This window comes from Schistocerca gregaria, chromosome 10 (assembly GCF_023897955.1).
Source record: "Schistocerca gregaria isolate iqSchGreg1 chromosome 10, iqSchGreg1.2, whole genome shotgun sequence".
Taxonomy (NCBI): domain Eukaryota; kingdom Metazoa; phylum Arthropoda; class Insecta; order Orthoptera; family Acrididae; genus Schistocerca; species Schistocerca gregaria.
In genome coordinates this window covers 32103178-32117309 of record NC_064929.1, presented here as the reverse complement: position 1 = coordinate 32117309, position 14132 = coordinate 32103178, and the positions used below count along the sequence as shown (strand labels likewise).

Below are 14132 nucleotides of genomic sequence, written 5' to 3'. Positions count from 1 at the left end.
TTCAAATATGCGAACAGTTTTCACTCCGAGACCAGCAAGCGAAATTCTGACATCACCAACATTGCCGTCAGAATGGTTGAACTTCAACACTCCTCCACAAGATTGAACGACCTGCTCGCATTTCTCGGGATTCAACAATTTGAGGTACACCGTACTGCTGACGATAGACAGGTGAATGCCAATCATATCATCAATAGTTATTTTCATGACGTCTCTAATAAATAACTCAACCTCAAAGGATTTGGGTCGTGCATAATGAGGGTCAAAACTCAATTTCAACGTGTCTTTCCGTATAAGTTGATCTATTATAGTCGAATGCAATTCATCACGCCACAATAAAACTACGTAGCAATGCGCACACTCACCAAACAACACGCGACCGCCACAGGCGAGAGCGAAAACAACCCTCGTCCGCCCGCCAAGGCCGCTGCCGGCTGACTGCGCCCACTGAGCTAAAGAATCGCGGCGTAGCGGAACTTCTGAGTACTTCGTCTGTACGGTCGTCTGAATCATCAGACTTCAGCTGACAACACTTAATATTTTCGACTAATATTAGCCGCTATAGCGACCCATTACTGCTTGGCTACACATCTGACACGTCGCCGATGTTCTCTCCAAACAAAACCACCTGCACTTCAGAACATGACTTTCACACATGTCTACAAAATCACTGATGGAGACGTAGGCAAATTTTAAAGTTGCTATTTCCATTACATCACGTTAATCAGAAAATCGGTAATTTACATCTGCAGCGTACAAAAATTCCGTTCCGCCCAGCGTAGGGCTCGAACCCACGACGCGAAACTGATTTCCAAAATTCGTCTTATTTCCCTGAGGATGGAACTTACGACCCCTGGTTTACTACACCAGTGCTCTACCACTTTTTTTTATTATTATGGGACTCGAACCCACAATCCCCGGTTTAGGAGACCGATGCCTTATCCATTTTTTTTTCTCACGACCCCTGGTTTATTAGACCAGTGCTCTACCACTTCTTTTTCCCTTTTTTTTCTCTTGTCTTTTTTGTTTGTTTGTTGATTTATTTCTTATTCTTTATATTTTTTTTAGACCCGTGGTGTACAAGACAAATGCTCTGCCCCTTTTGTTTCTTTTTTTACCATTTTTTTGTTTCGTTTTCGTGTGCCATTGTTAAAAGTTGGTGGTGGCAATCAGATTCAGGCCTGCGGAAACAAAGCGGGCAGGGGTCGAATCCCAAGGCCTGCCCACGATGATTCCACCGTCCTGTTTCCGAATGGCACCTGTACAATGGCGTCGTACTTTCCCCTACTGTCTCGGTTCTTGGTCTTACTTTTGTTTTTCTTGTTCGCCCTAAAGGTCCACGTAAACTTCAGTCCAGATGTAGAGAATAATTTTACATAAAGGCGGCAAAACCAGCTACAGTATAAAAGAAATCGGCTCACACAGGCGACCTTAGCCAACACCCTCCCTTTCAAATGTCAGGCTAAGCATATTTGTAAAATCTTTACGGACTCTTGGCAAGCGCAATCGGTTCCAGTAAGCAGTAAGGATGTACTGCCGAAACGTTAGGTGTTCATCCTCTTCATGACAACTATTGACAAAATGTACGAAGTGTCCAAGCAACCACATAACGGTATTGAGCTTCGTTCACGGATAAAAGGAAGAATCGGTCCGTACGATGATATCAATGTTATAAGCGGTTTCGGCAGTCCTAGTGACAAAAGCCAGTTGTTTCCTGAGCCAAAGCCAATTAGCAAGGTGCTCACTGCAGGTGAATCGATGCTCAAGTGTGTCCAGGAGACCACACCGAGTGCAGTTGTCCGTGTCAGAAAGACCAATACGGTGCAGTCGTACGTTGGTGGGGACCAAACCATTAACTACCCTACACCATGTGGACGCCACAGCCATTGAGTGGATCGGCAGACTAACATTCTTCCAGACGTTCCTCTAGGACACTGATGGAGACGCCAGTTCGACTGGATTGGGACCAGCCAGCCCCTCACAACGGGCAATCAAGCTCTTGGTCGTTGGCACCGGTCGTCACAAGAAGACGTCACCGAGGTAACAAACCGCAATATAAAATTCCCGGACGTGTTTCAACTTAAAATTGAGGCGACCAACGTCGACAGGTGGAGCAAGGCTCTTCGGACGCAGAACAGTAAAAAGTCTGGATGTAATTGAAGTCACTTCTTGCGTAACAATGAGACTCGTACGGCGGACGTACAAGGCAGATGCCTTGCGAGTAATGTCAGTGAGGCCCAAGCCTCCGGAGATACGCGGTTTCGTCATAATCTCGTAACGCAACTTGAATAGATGACCCTTCCATATAAACCTGCTACAAAATTGGCGCAACCTTTTCGCCACCATAATGGGAAGTGGGAACAGCTGACCTACATAATAGGCTTTACATAACACGTACGTGTGTAAAATTCTGACTTTTTGCTAAATGGTAGCAGAGCGCTGCTCATGGACCATCAGAGCCCCCTGTATCTTCTCGGTGACATATTTCCAATTAAGAGCCGCCATTTTTATAGGACACCGAACAATGCTAATCCCCAATGACGTATGGCGATCGACAAAAGTGGCCCAAGGGACACCAGCATCGCTAAACCTCGAATATCAAGGAACATACATTTACCCTGATTGAGACGCGCTCCAGAGACACAACAGTATGCATCAACTGCCCCTTTCAACAATGTGATATCATCACGTTGACGGAGGAGAACAACGACATCGTCCGCGTACGCCTTAACCGTGAGCTTCCCACCAGAGAGGGTCATACCCTGAAGCTTGAAAGCAAGAGTCCGAAGCAGCGGTTCCAGGGACAATATGAATAGAGACATAGAGAGCGGACTACCCTGAGGTACCCCTCGGCGGATAGCAATGGGCGGCGTCAGCTGCCCATTGACTGACACCCGAGCAGTTATTCCCCTATACAAATTACCAAGAACACCACGTGATGAAGCGTTAAAACCTATTGTATCTAAAACACGATTTAAAAACACATGACTGACGTGATCAAAAGCCTTGTAAAAATCGAGGAAAGCAAAGGCACAATGAACGTTTGTAACCGCCGCAACCGAGACAACATCCTGATATTCGGCTACAGGTGTCAGAATAGATCTACCAGGAAAACAACATTGATGTGCCCCAATCACAGACCGAAGCAGAGAAGACAATCGACTATTGAACGCTCTAGCAGCTGTCTTGTAATCAAAGTTCAGCAATGTGAGCGGACGAAGATTGGCAGCAGATAAACGACCAGTGGACTTCGTTATTAAAACAATTTTCCCTACTTTAAAATCGGCTGGCACATCCATCCCCCTGACAATCTCATTTCAAATCTGCGTAAAAGTACCACCCAAAAGAGGCCAAAAACGGAGATAAAATTCTTTAGGCAGGCCGTCTGGACCCGGCGATTTACCGGACGGAGAGCGAGCAATAAAACCGAAAACATCATCTACCTGGAACTCCCGGAGAAAGTCGCCGTTCGCGTCAGGCGTGATCGTCGCAGGAAGATCCTCAAGGACATCATCAGAAAGTGACGCACCAGAATCATCGGCAGAATAGAGACTAGCGTAATACTGATGAAGAGCACGAGTCATATCCTCCTGTGCAATAAGCTGTCGTCCATCATCCACCATAAGAGAAGAGATGAATGTGCGACGACGTCGAGTCTGATGCCGCAGCAGGTGGTACAAAGAAGTCAGTTCACCTTCAACAAGAGAGTGAGGTTTCGACTTTACTCGCAGACCATCCAACTGTCGTCGTTTGAGGGTCAAGAGCTTTGCTTTAATACGACGAACATCATGGATCCGCAGAGGAGAAGGACCCGCCGCGTCATACAGTTCACGCAGGACAGAGTAGTAAAATTCACACGTCTTCTTAAAATCACGCGCCCTTGCGGCACAGTAAAAAATCTAAGTCTGACGAATCTTGGGCTTGGCAAACGCAGTCCACCAAACGAGCAAGGAGGGGTAACGCGGGATAGAGCGAAGACATCGCTCCCACACGGCACTTACAACTTCATCAATGGCACTGTCGGCAAGGTGGGAAACATTTAACATCCACTGGGAACGATAAAGTTTTGCAGGTTGGTGACTAAGATTTACAGTTGCAGTAAAAGCACAATGGTCAGAAAAACTAGTAGGAATAACATCGACTGAAGGAATGTTATCACATAAAAAATCAGAGAAGTAGAATCTGTCGAGTCTACTGCATGAGGATGCGGTAAAAAACGTAAATTTCACCAGGGTGGGATATTTGTGTTCCCAAACATCACGCAGGTGCATCGTACGAACCAAGTCATGTAAATCTCGGCAATAATTAAAATTGGGGGATTGGTCTTCGGGGCGTAAAACACAATTAAAATCGCCTCCGAGCAGGAGACTCCGAGGGCTCCTGCGCAAAAGATAAATAAGCTCTTCCCTATAAAAGCGCGATCGAGCCACAGTGCGACCCGAACCAGAGGGGGCATACAAAACAACTAGGCAGAGATCAAAAAGACGACAACCAATCCCACGGCCAGAGTCAAGGAATTCAATGTCAGTAACAGGAATACCTTCTCGAAAGAAAAGAGCAGTTCCTGTCGAATTTTCCGGTGCGACATTAAAAACAGTTTGAAATCCAGGGAGAGAGAGATCAGAAAACAATACTTCCTGCAAAAATACTACGTCCGCACAGGAGTCGTAGAGAAACTGCCGCAAAGAGGCAATGCAAACGTAGGACTCAATACGGTCAATATTTAAGGTAAGAAAGGTGTATGCTTGAACCATGGAGAGAAAAGCGAGAGAAGAAATCACCTACACCGACGCATCAACATCACAGTCCATAGCAGGGGAGACGGAGGCATCCGAGGGAAGAGGACTGCTACCCCCTTCCGCGGATCCCTTACGTTTCGGTTTTTTACGAACAGCATTGACGTTCGGCTGAACGCGCAACTTGCGTCGGTTGACGGGCAAGGAAGCGGCAGCCGCCGGTGACGTAGGAGGGTCAAGTTCTGTATCCGACACCACCCGCGCCGGTCCACAGTCAGGGTCCCGGGTCGCGGGGGAAACATCCGACGAAACGGCCTTGTCTACACCAATACTAGCTTCCGGCAAACATGGACTACACGGAGGCGAAACGTGAGCAGGAAGGTCTGAAGCTGCAAAGTTGGATGGAAGCGGAGCAGCTCCGCTGGCAGAGTTGTGGGGCAGCGAAGCAGGAAGTTGTTGCGACTCAACTTGTTGTGACAACGAAGTCGGTTCGGAAGGCGGCGCCAACAGGCCCGACCAACGAGCCGACTCGAGAGAAGCCGCGTCGGAAGCCGGAGGGGTGTCAGCAGCCGCTACCGGAACAGCTACTTCAGGGGAACAGGGAGCATCTACACTACTCTGTGGCTAGGAGGATGTCGGTCTCTCGGATTGGGGCATCTTGGGGAGATCCTCATCCGTACTATTTCCATCTTGTGCGCGACGCCGTTTATTATTCAAAAGCGGCACACCCACCTGAGGAACAGACGGAACAACATCAGAATTGGCACGCAAAGGAGGAAATTCTGTGTCAGGGGCGTGCAAAACCTGCGGCGGGGCGCTACTACCACTGGACTGTTCGACACCAAGAGCAGAACCACCGCAACGAGGTCAGCGACCGTTAACTTGCGACGCTGTTCGAGAGAAATTTTTAACACAAAAACCCTCCGCGGACAGTTGGTACTCACGTGGCCGCTCTCATTGCACAAAAAACAGGTGCCAACATGACCACTATATGTTACATGGACACGAAATCCACCGATCTGCAGGTGCGAGGGAATATTCTGCTCCACGTGCATTTCGATGGAATTAATACCACTGTAACACTGCAGGCGATGTTGGCTGGACCAGCGTTCAAGGCGAATACTCTTAACATCACCATACTTGAGTAAACCCTCCTTAAGATACACATTATCCACCTCCGGCGGAAGGTTGTAAACACGAACACTGGTGTACGTAATGGAAGCATTTGAAAGCAGTACGGTACTGACAGAATCATCCCGATGCCGAAAGAGAACCTGATGACCAAATTTGGAAATAATTTTATCGACCTGAAGGGGGTCCATAAATTTAACAAAGAAAACGTAGAGTTCAGTATCAAAATAAGCAGTGTGCACCTGATCGGAATGAATGCCAAAGATATCTACTAACCAAACATGAATCTCAAGGGAACTAGGTTGCACATGGCGGGAGGACTTGTCAAAAGCAAAACTAACTGTAGCCTGACGAGGAATAACCTGAGACTACATTTTCAAAAACAACGCGGTCTAAACCGCTACACAAAAAACACTGAAATACACACAGAAAGTAACACAAGGAACGAAACAACGACGGAGAAAAACTCACTAAAGGTACAACACTACACGTAAACAAACGATATCCCACTAAACGTAACGCCACGGCGGAGCGGAAGACTAGGCACATCCACACGCCACGGCGTCGGAAGCGGAACTGTGCCACTGAGCTAAAGAGGCGCGGCCTAGCGGAACTTTTGCGTAATTCGTCCGTACGGTCGTCTGAATCATCAGACTTCAGCTGACAACACTTAATATTTTCGACTAATATTTGCAGCTATGGCGACCCATTACTGCTTGGCTACACATCTGACACGTAGCCGATGTTCTCTACAAACAAAACCACCTGCACTTCAGAACATGACTTTCACACATGTCTACAAAATCACCTTCACCTTCAAATACAGTTTTCTTGCGACTGATGGAGACGTAGGCAAATTTTAAAGTTGCTATTTCCATTACATCACGTTAATCAGAAAATCGGTAATTTAAATCTGCAGCGGAAAAAAATTCCGTTCCACCCGGCGTAGGGCTCGAACCCACGACCCTGTGATCAAGAGTCTCATGCTCTACCGACTGAGCAAGCCGTGCTGCCTCGTTGGATACCTGCTGGGTAGCAGATCACACAGTTGGTTGGTCCCATACAGAATCTCTCCATGCTGCCTAATGTTTTCCTAACGTCACACTCGTCACGTACTTCACTTTTATTTCATAATCATTTCTGAGAGGTAAAGGAATTGCATGACAATCTGCAGAGCTACCGGCGTCAAAATTAACACACATACTTGATGTGACTCAAAAGCCGAACGAGTTACTTTCCGACGTTGTTTTAGATGTGCCAGTGCCAGTCAAAACTTGCGGTGAGAGCACTCTGCCGACCTTTTCGCTAGTTAACGCCGGTCTTGTTGTGTGTGTTTCAAGCTCAACACCATCTGCAAGCACAAAATGGTCAACAGCAACATTCAGACGGTTTCGTACTGCTCAATTGCTACATTAAAACGGTATGTTTCTTTTTCAGAACTGGAAAAACACGACCGTGACAGGATTCGAACCTGCAATCTTCGGATCCGAAGTCCGACACCTTATCCATTAGGCCACACGGTCACTGACGACCAACTATAACTTATATACGACTCATCTCGAAACGCTCACACCCCCTGAGGAATTGTGTTTTCGTTCCACACAGCCGTTGCCCCTTACTCTTTCCCACCCATTCGTTACATTCAACATCTTACGAGACCGACCAAACATAGACAGGAAAACAAGACCACACACTTTGAGCATTCGGAATCGATGGCAGGGTGTCCCTCGCCGCATTTGCTACGATGGCAATTTGCTACTACTGCAGAAGCGGCGGCCGCGACGACGATGACGACGACGACGACGAGGACGACCGCGAGAGGCTCAGAGATTTGTGAGAAAAAATCTATAAAATGTAATTCTGACTGCCTCGTCCCACCTTATGCCGTACCGCTTTGGCAAATGCTTTATCTGCGCCATTCGCGTTAATCACATCTGAGAGTAATTCTTAATAAAACGCCTGTCGCTAATTGTTCGTCATCACAGATACTGTTTGCTATACGGCCATGACGCGCAACTGATTTCCAAAATTCGTCTTCCTCCTGTGAGGATGGAACTCACGACCCCTGGTTTGCTTAGGCAGTGCACTACCACTTTTTTTTTTTTTTAGTGAAAAGTAGGGCCTGTCCGGGATTTGAACCCGGGACCTCCTGCACCCAAAGCAGGAATCATACCCTTTTTTTTTCGGGCCTCCATCCACCCCTTCTAGCCCGTCCTCACGCTCGCCAAAATTGCCTTCATCGGCTCGGCTTCTCAGCCATAAAAAAAGTCACCGTTTATATTAAATAATATTCGTGAGACAGTTTAATGCTCTTCAGTATGCATTTGGATAGTTGGTTAAAACACTATATTGCATGTTTGGATTAAACAAATTAACTCTTCTGCGAGAATGTGAGTAACTCATCACAACGTCCAAGGAAGACTGCATATGTGAAAATAAACTGGAGGGTGCTGGAGTCTTCCGCAGCATGAAGGAACAAATCTTCTCCTCCTCTTTTATGGGAGATTGAAACATAAAAGAAACACGTCTTCCGTGCATATAAACGAATCTTCCTAAATAAGTAAGAAAAGAATAATTGTAATGTGATTATTAGATCTCCGAAATTCCACGGGGTTCCTGTAGAGCAGTCTCGTATTGCTGTCGACAGGAGAGGCATCGCCCCCCAAAGTGTCACCACTGTCGGGGCGGTCCGTCGCATATTCGTGACCTTTCGATTCCCGCAATCCGGATCCTAATTGCGGCCATTATAATTCTGAAGGGGCCATCCAGCAGTAGTTTCGTACTGCAGACGTCGCCCTGGATGAATATCTCTCTACGTTAATGTTCGGAGTAGGAAAGACGCATACTTTTCTCTATATTTGTCTATTCGTTGAAGTTTCTGGTGTTGAGTTAGTAGGTATAACCAACAGTCTTCTTTATTTTTTTCTGGCGCCGATAATATATAATACACCGTCTGACCTTGAAGCCAATTGACTGCTCGTCGTTTTGAGGGGGGGGGGGGGGGGGGTATGGAACGGCATCGGGAGTGAGGAGTCCAGCTGGAGTAATCATCCTAGGTGGAGTACGCAGCATACTTGAGAGCTTCCGCGCAAAGAGAATCCAGATGTCCTTCACATCGTCGCATAGAAAGCGATGTTCAATGGTATCTAGTAAAGTACAGTGAACGCAATTCGGAGTGTCGGACAAGTGAATCATGTGTAGCTTTGAATTTGTCGGTATGATCCTATTGACCGCCATGTACCACGTAGACCGCACCTGCGATGGTAAGTGTGCGTCGTGAATGTTTTCCCAGATCTTTGCCCAATTGCAGTCTTTATACTTTACTTCTATTCTGTTCCGCGATTTACTGTCCGTCAGGCAGCTGTAAAGAGCTCTGACCCTGTAAAGATCATTCTCAGGTATGGTGCACTGAACATAGCTGTAGTCTAGGAAAAAATTACTAAAGTGGCATAATGCAGTCGGGATGTCACTTACGTTGACAGGAGGCGTCATGCTGGCTGGTGCGATTTCATGGAGAAGAAGGGCCGTTAAGGAATGTGTTGTTCGTTGCCATTGTTTATACACGTTGCTGATATATAATGCTTTCGCTTTGTGGTAAACATCAGTCAGATTGAGGCCGCCCTTTCCCATGGGGAGCGTCAAGGTTTCAAATGCGACTTTGAAAATTTGTCCCCTACTGAAAAAGTGGCCGAGCGCCGCAAGCATGCGTTGTGCTATGACCTTTGGTATTGGGAGGATTTGCGCGACATAATTGACTTTTGAAACGATGTAAGTATTGACTAAAAGCACTCTTTGTATGGCGTTGAGATTTCGCAAATGATGTTGCCGTATGCCGGCCCGAATTTGTGCCAACAATCTCCTATAGTTAAGAGCAGCCGTGCAGCGGATGCTGCGCGTGTATTCAATGCCGAGACATTTAAAAGTTGCCATCCTTTTTAGTGAACGGCTATTGACAAGTTCTAGTCCCCTTCCAAGTGCCATAACGCCAGACGTTTTACAGTTGACTTTCGCTCCTGAGGTTGCTTCATAAGTGTTTATCAGCTGAAACGCGCGTTCTAAGTCTTCAACTTTCGTCACCACGAAACTGACGTCATCCGCAAATGCCTGGAAGACAATCTTCTGGCCATGTATACGTAATCTCGGAAGGTCTTGCGTCAGGGAGAACAGCAAGGGTTCAAGAGCAACTGCAAACAAAGCCATTGACATCGGGCAACCTTGTCGGACCGACCTAGTGATGGAAATAGGTTTACTTAGTTGTCCGTTGAGACAGGATCTTAGATGTTCCGTTTCTCAGCAGGAGTGTAACAGTGTCAATAACTTTCCGTGGAAAATTCATTGCTGCCATCGCGCACAGAAGATATGAGTGACTGACTTTATCGAATGCTTTTTCAAAATCTATTGAGACTAGAGCGCATCGGATGTCACAAGCGGCGGCTGTAGCTATGATATCTCTATATTCGCTTAACGTCTGCTGGATGTTTCTAGTTTTCCCAACGCTCGTTTGATAGGCCCCCGTGACAGTACTGAGTACCGTACTGAATCGCTGTATCATGACCCGCGCGAATATCTTATAATCCATATTAAGTAATGTAATCGGTCGGAGATTGTCGACTGTCTTGCCCACTGGGGTTTTTTGGACCAATACCACTATGCCCTCACAGTATTCCCTTAGGATATCATCTCCAGCGTTTAGGATATCATTACAGACCATGGTCATCTTTGGAACTAAATAGTGTCGAAAAGTTCTATAAAACTCGGCCGGTAATCCGTCGGGGCCAGGCGATTTATTCTGTGGGCTCCCTCGAATGGCGTCCGCTACTTCATCGTCAGTTATTACTGCAGCGAGGCCGTCTGCTTCTTCCGTGCTCAATGTCGCAAAACGGCGTGCCATGAGGGCTTGCTGCGCCGCTATATCCACCGGGTGTTCCGTTAACTGTGCTGTGAAATGTTTATAAATCTCGTCTCGTATGTTGCGCTGGTGGTGTAAGTGTCGACCATCTGCAGTGTGCAGTTCTCTCAATATCTTTCTGTGCCCTCTTTTCTGTTCGCGAATAACATGATACATTGATGTCGTTTCGTCCTGTACGGCGTTTTGCAGACGTGTCCTGACTTTACAGCCTTCCAATTGCTTCCGTTTGAGGGTTAAAATCGTAGCCTGTATTCGTTTACTATGCATATGATTTGCTATTACCGTTGCATCTTCTCGATATAAATCCCTTAAACACTGAAAGTAGAATTCCAGGGTTTGCTTCTGCCAGGCACATCGATCTCTGGAATAATTCTTCATCGCTTTTGTTAAGGCGGGTTTTGCACATTTTATCCACCACGTAATGGCAGAGTCGTATGCGGGAAACTTTCGTTCGCATTCTGCCCACGTGTTGCGGAAGACTGTGTGACACTCGGGTTCTGTTAAATGCGCTACATTTAGTTTCCAGGTCCCCTTGCCCTGTACGTCCCTTGTTTGGCTAAAGTGACGGTACATAAATATGCCACATGATCTGTAAAGACAGTCGGCCATAGCTCTGGCTGCAAAACATGTTCACTCATATTTGCTGATGCGTAGATTCTATCGACGCGGCTAGCTGAGTGACCAGCAACGAATGTGAATCCGGGCCTGTCACCGTGTCTATGCTCCCATGTGTCAATTAAATTTAACTCTTCAATGATGGCGCGAAGCTCGGCGGACGGATTGAAATTTAGTGTCTGGTCTATGGGACTGAGTACACAGATAAAATCACCAGCGAATATAAGTTGGTCTGAAGGTGGTGTGAAAAGTGGCACAATGCCATCTTTAAAAAACTCTGCTCTCTGTCGTCGTCTCCCAGAACCGGAAGGGGCGTAGAGATTAATAAATCTGGTAGTATCGATAGTAGTCGCTATACCTCTGCTATTCGCCAGGCGTTCGATATGTGACATCACTATCCCTTCCTTAGCCATGATCGCGGTCCCTAGTTCAGTACCATTTCCAGGATTAACGACGGCATTGTAACTTGTGATACGGTCAAGGTTAATATTGGTCACTTCCTGCACCGTAATGAGATCAATATCAGCGGCATAGAGAAAATCTTGAAGGTTTTTTAAGTTGAGTGGGCTACTGATCTTATTGATGTTCAATGTCGCAATGGGGTAAGCTTGCAAGGACGTCATGAGAACAGAGGTCTAGGTGACAATATGCCTACTATTGATGTTCATGGCGAACATCATCTAAAAGATATCCGCGTCATCAGCCACTGCACCGACGCCGGTGGTAGCCGTGTGTTGCTGGTGGGACACACCTGCTTGAGCTTCTGATGACGGATTCTCTATACCGCGCCGATCCCGTACTAAATCTTCTTCCCGACCACCCTCTTCAACGTCATCTGACCAATCGCACACGAACTTGTCTGCGTTCATATCGCAATCCGAGAGCTTGGAACATTCAGGCATAGGGTTCGGATCCAATGAATCGGCCACCGCAGGGTCCCCTGAGGGCGATCGTCCGTGATCAGTGTCCAATTCGTCTGTCCAAGATTTTTTTGCCGTTTTGCTGGTTGCCGACGACGATGGGTCAGTTACTTCAGTCAGTTTCTGTCTGGCGTGGTTCGCCTTTTCACCCAATATTGGCGCCTTTGCTTCTGCCCCTTGATGAGCTAGCCGGCGTTTCTTCTGAGATTTGGGAGACCGCGGGGGCTGGTGGCCAGCCATCTCGTTCGACTCCATCCGGTCCACGTCGGACTTGTCGTCTCGAACCGGTACGCCCGCCGGAATACTTTCGGTGTCCGGTGGGTGTCCCATCTGAGAGTGAGTATTACCCTCCTTCTGGGTGTGTGAAAAAGGAACATTCGGTACATCGTTCGCTTCCATTGGTGTAGCGCCTTCGTGCACTGCGTGCAAACCCTCTAGCGAAACATATAAACTAGGTTCCGAGGTGACATTAGCCCGAGCGGCGGCGACGTATGATAATGGCAACGTAGACGTCGGGCCGCGCAACTCACGCTCTCCGGCCGGTATTTGCGCCACGCGTCATTGGACACACTAAGCACGGATAAGTTCTGTGGACCCACATCCCGCACAAGTTCTAGGCTGCCCGTCATAAATCACTATGGCCCTGTAGCCACACACAGTGATGTAGGACGGAATGTGCTTTAACATATCTATCTTCACCTGATGGACACCGTTTAGCACTGGGAAAATATGCATGGTCTACCACTTTTCTGCCGTATTGCTGATGACTGTTCCATATTCCCTCAATTTGGCATTAATCTGGTCAGCGGAAATTTCAAAGGGTAATTCAAATATGAGAACAGTTTTCACTCCGAGACCAGCAAGCGAAATTCTGACATCACCAACATTGCCGTCAGAATGGTTGAACTTCAACACTCCTCCACAAGATTGAACGACCTGCTAGCATTTCTCGGGATTCAACAATTTGAGGTACACCGTACTGCTGACGATAGACAGGTGAATGCCAATCATATCATCAATAGTTATTTTCATGACGTCTCTAATAAATAACTCAACCTCAAAGGATTTGGGTCGTGCATAATGAGGGTCAAAACTCAATTTCAACGTGTCTTTCCGTATAAGTTGATCCATTATAGTCGAATGCAATTCATCACGCCACAATAAAACTACGTAGCAATGCGCACACTCACCAAACAGCACGCGACCGCCACAGGCGAGAGCGAAAACAACCCTCGTCCGCCCGCCAAGGCCGCTGCCGGCTGACTGCGCCCACTGAGCTAAAGAGGCGCGGCGTAGCGGAACTTCTGAGTACTTCGTCTGTACGGTCGTCTGAATCATCAGACTTCAGCTGACAACACTTAATATTTTCGACTAATATTTGCCGCTATAGTGACCCATTACTGCTTGGCTACACATCTGACACGTAGCCGATGTTCTCTCCAAACAAAACCACCTGCACTTCAGAACATGACTTTCACACATGTCTACAAAATCACCTTCACCTTCAAATACAGTTTTCTTGCGACTGATGGAGACGTAGGCAAATTTTAAAGTTGCTATTTCCATTACATCACGTTAGTCAGAAAATCGGTAATTTACATCTGCAGCAGAAAAAAATTCTGTTCCGCCCAGAGTAGGGCTCGAACCCACGACCCTGTGATCAAGAGTCTCATGCTCTACCGACTGAGCAAGCCGTGCTGCCTCGTTGGATACCTGCTGGGTAGCAGATCACACAGTTGGTTGGTCCCATACAGAATCTCTCCATGCTGCCTAATGTTTTCCTAACGTCACACTCGTCACGTACTTCACTTTTATTTCATA

At 47.1% G+C, this 14132-nt stretch overlaps 2 non-coding genes across 2 annotated transcripts; both read right to left on the bottom strand.

Moving 5' to 3' along the window:
* Window positions 1-6804: 6804 nt before the first annotated feature.
* Trnak-cuu (transfer RNA lysine (anticodon CUU)) lies at window positions 6805-6877 on the bottom strand. Its single transcript has one exon. It is a non-coding gene; the product is annotated as a tRNA-Lys (tRNA).
* Window positions 6878-7317: 440 nt separating this feature from the next.
* Window positions 7318-7390, bottom strand: Trnar-ucg (transfer RNA arginine (anticodon UCG)). Its single transcript has one exon. It is a non-coding gene; the product is annotated as a tRNA-Arg (tRNA).
* Window positions 7391-14132: the final 6742 nt, after the last annotated feature.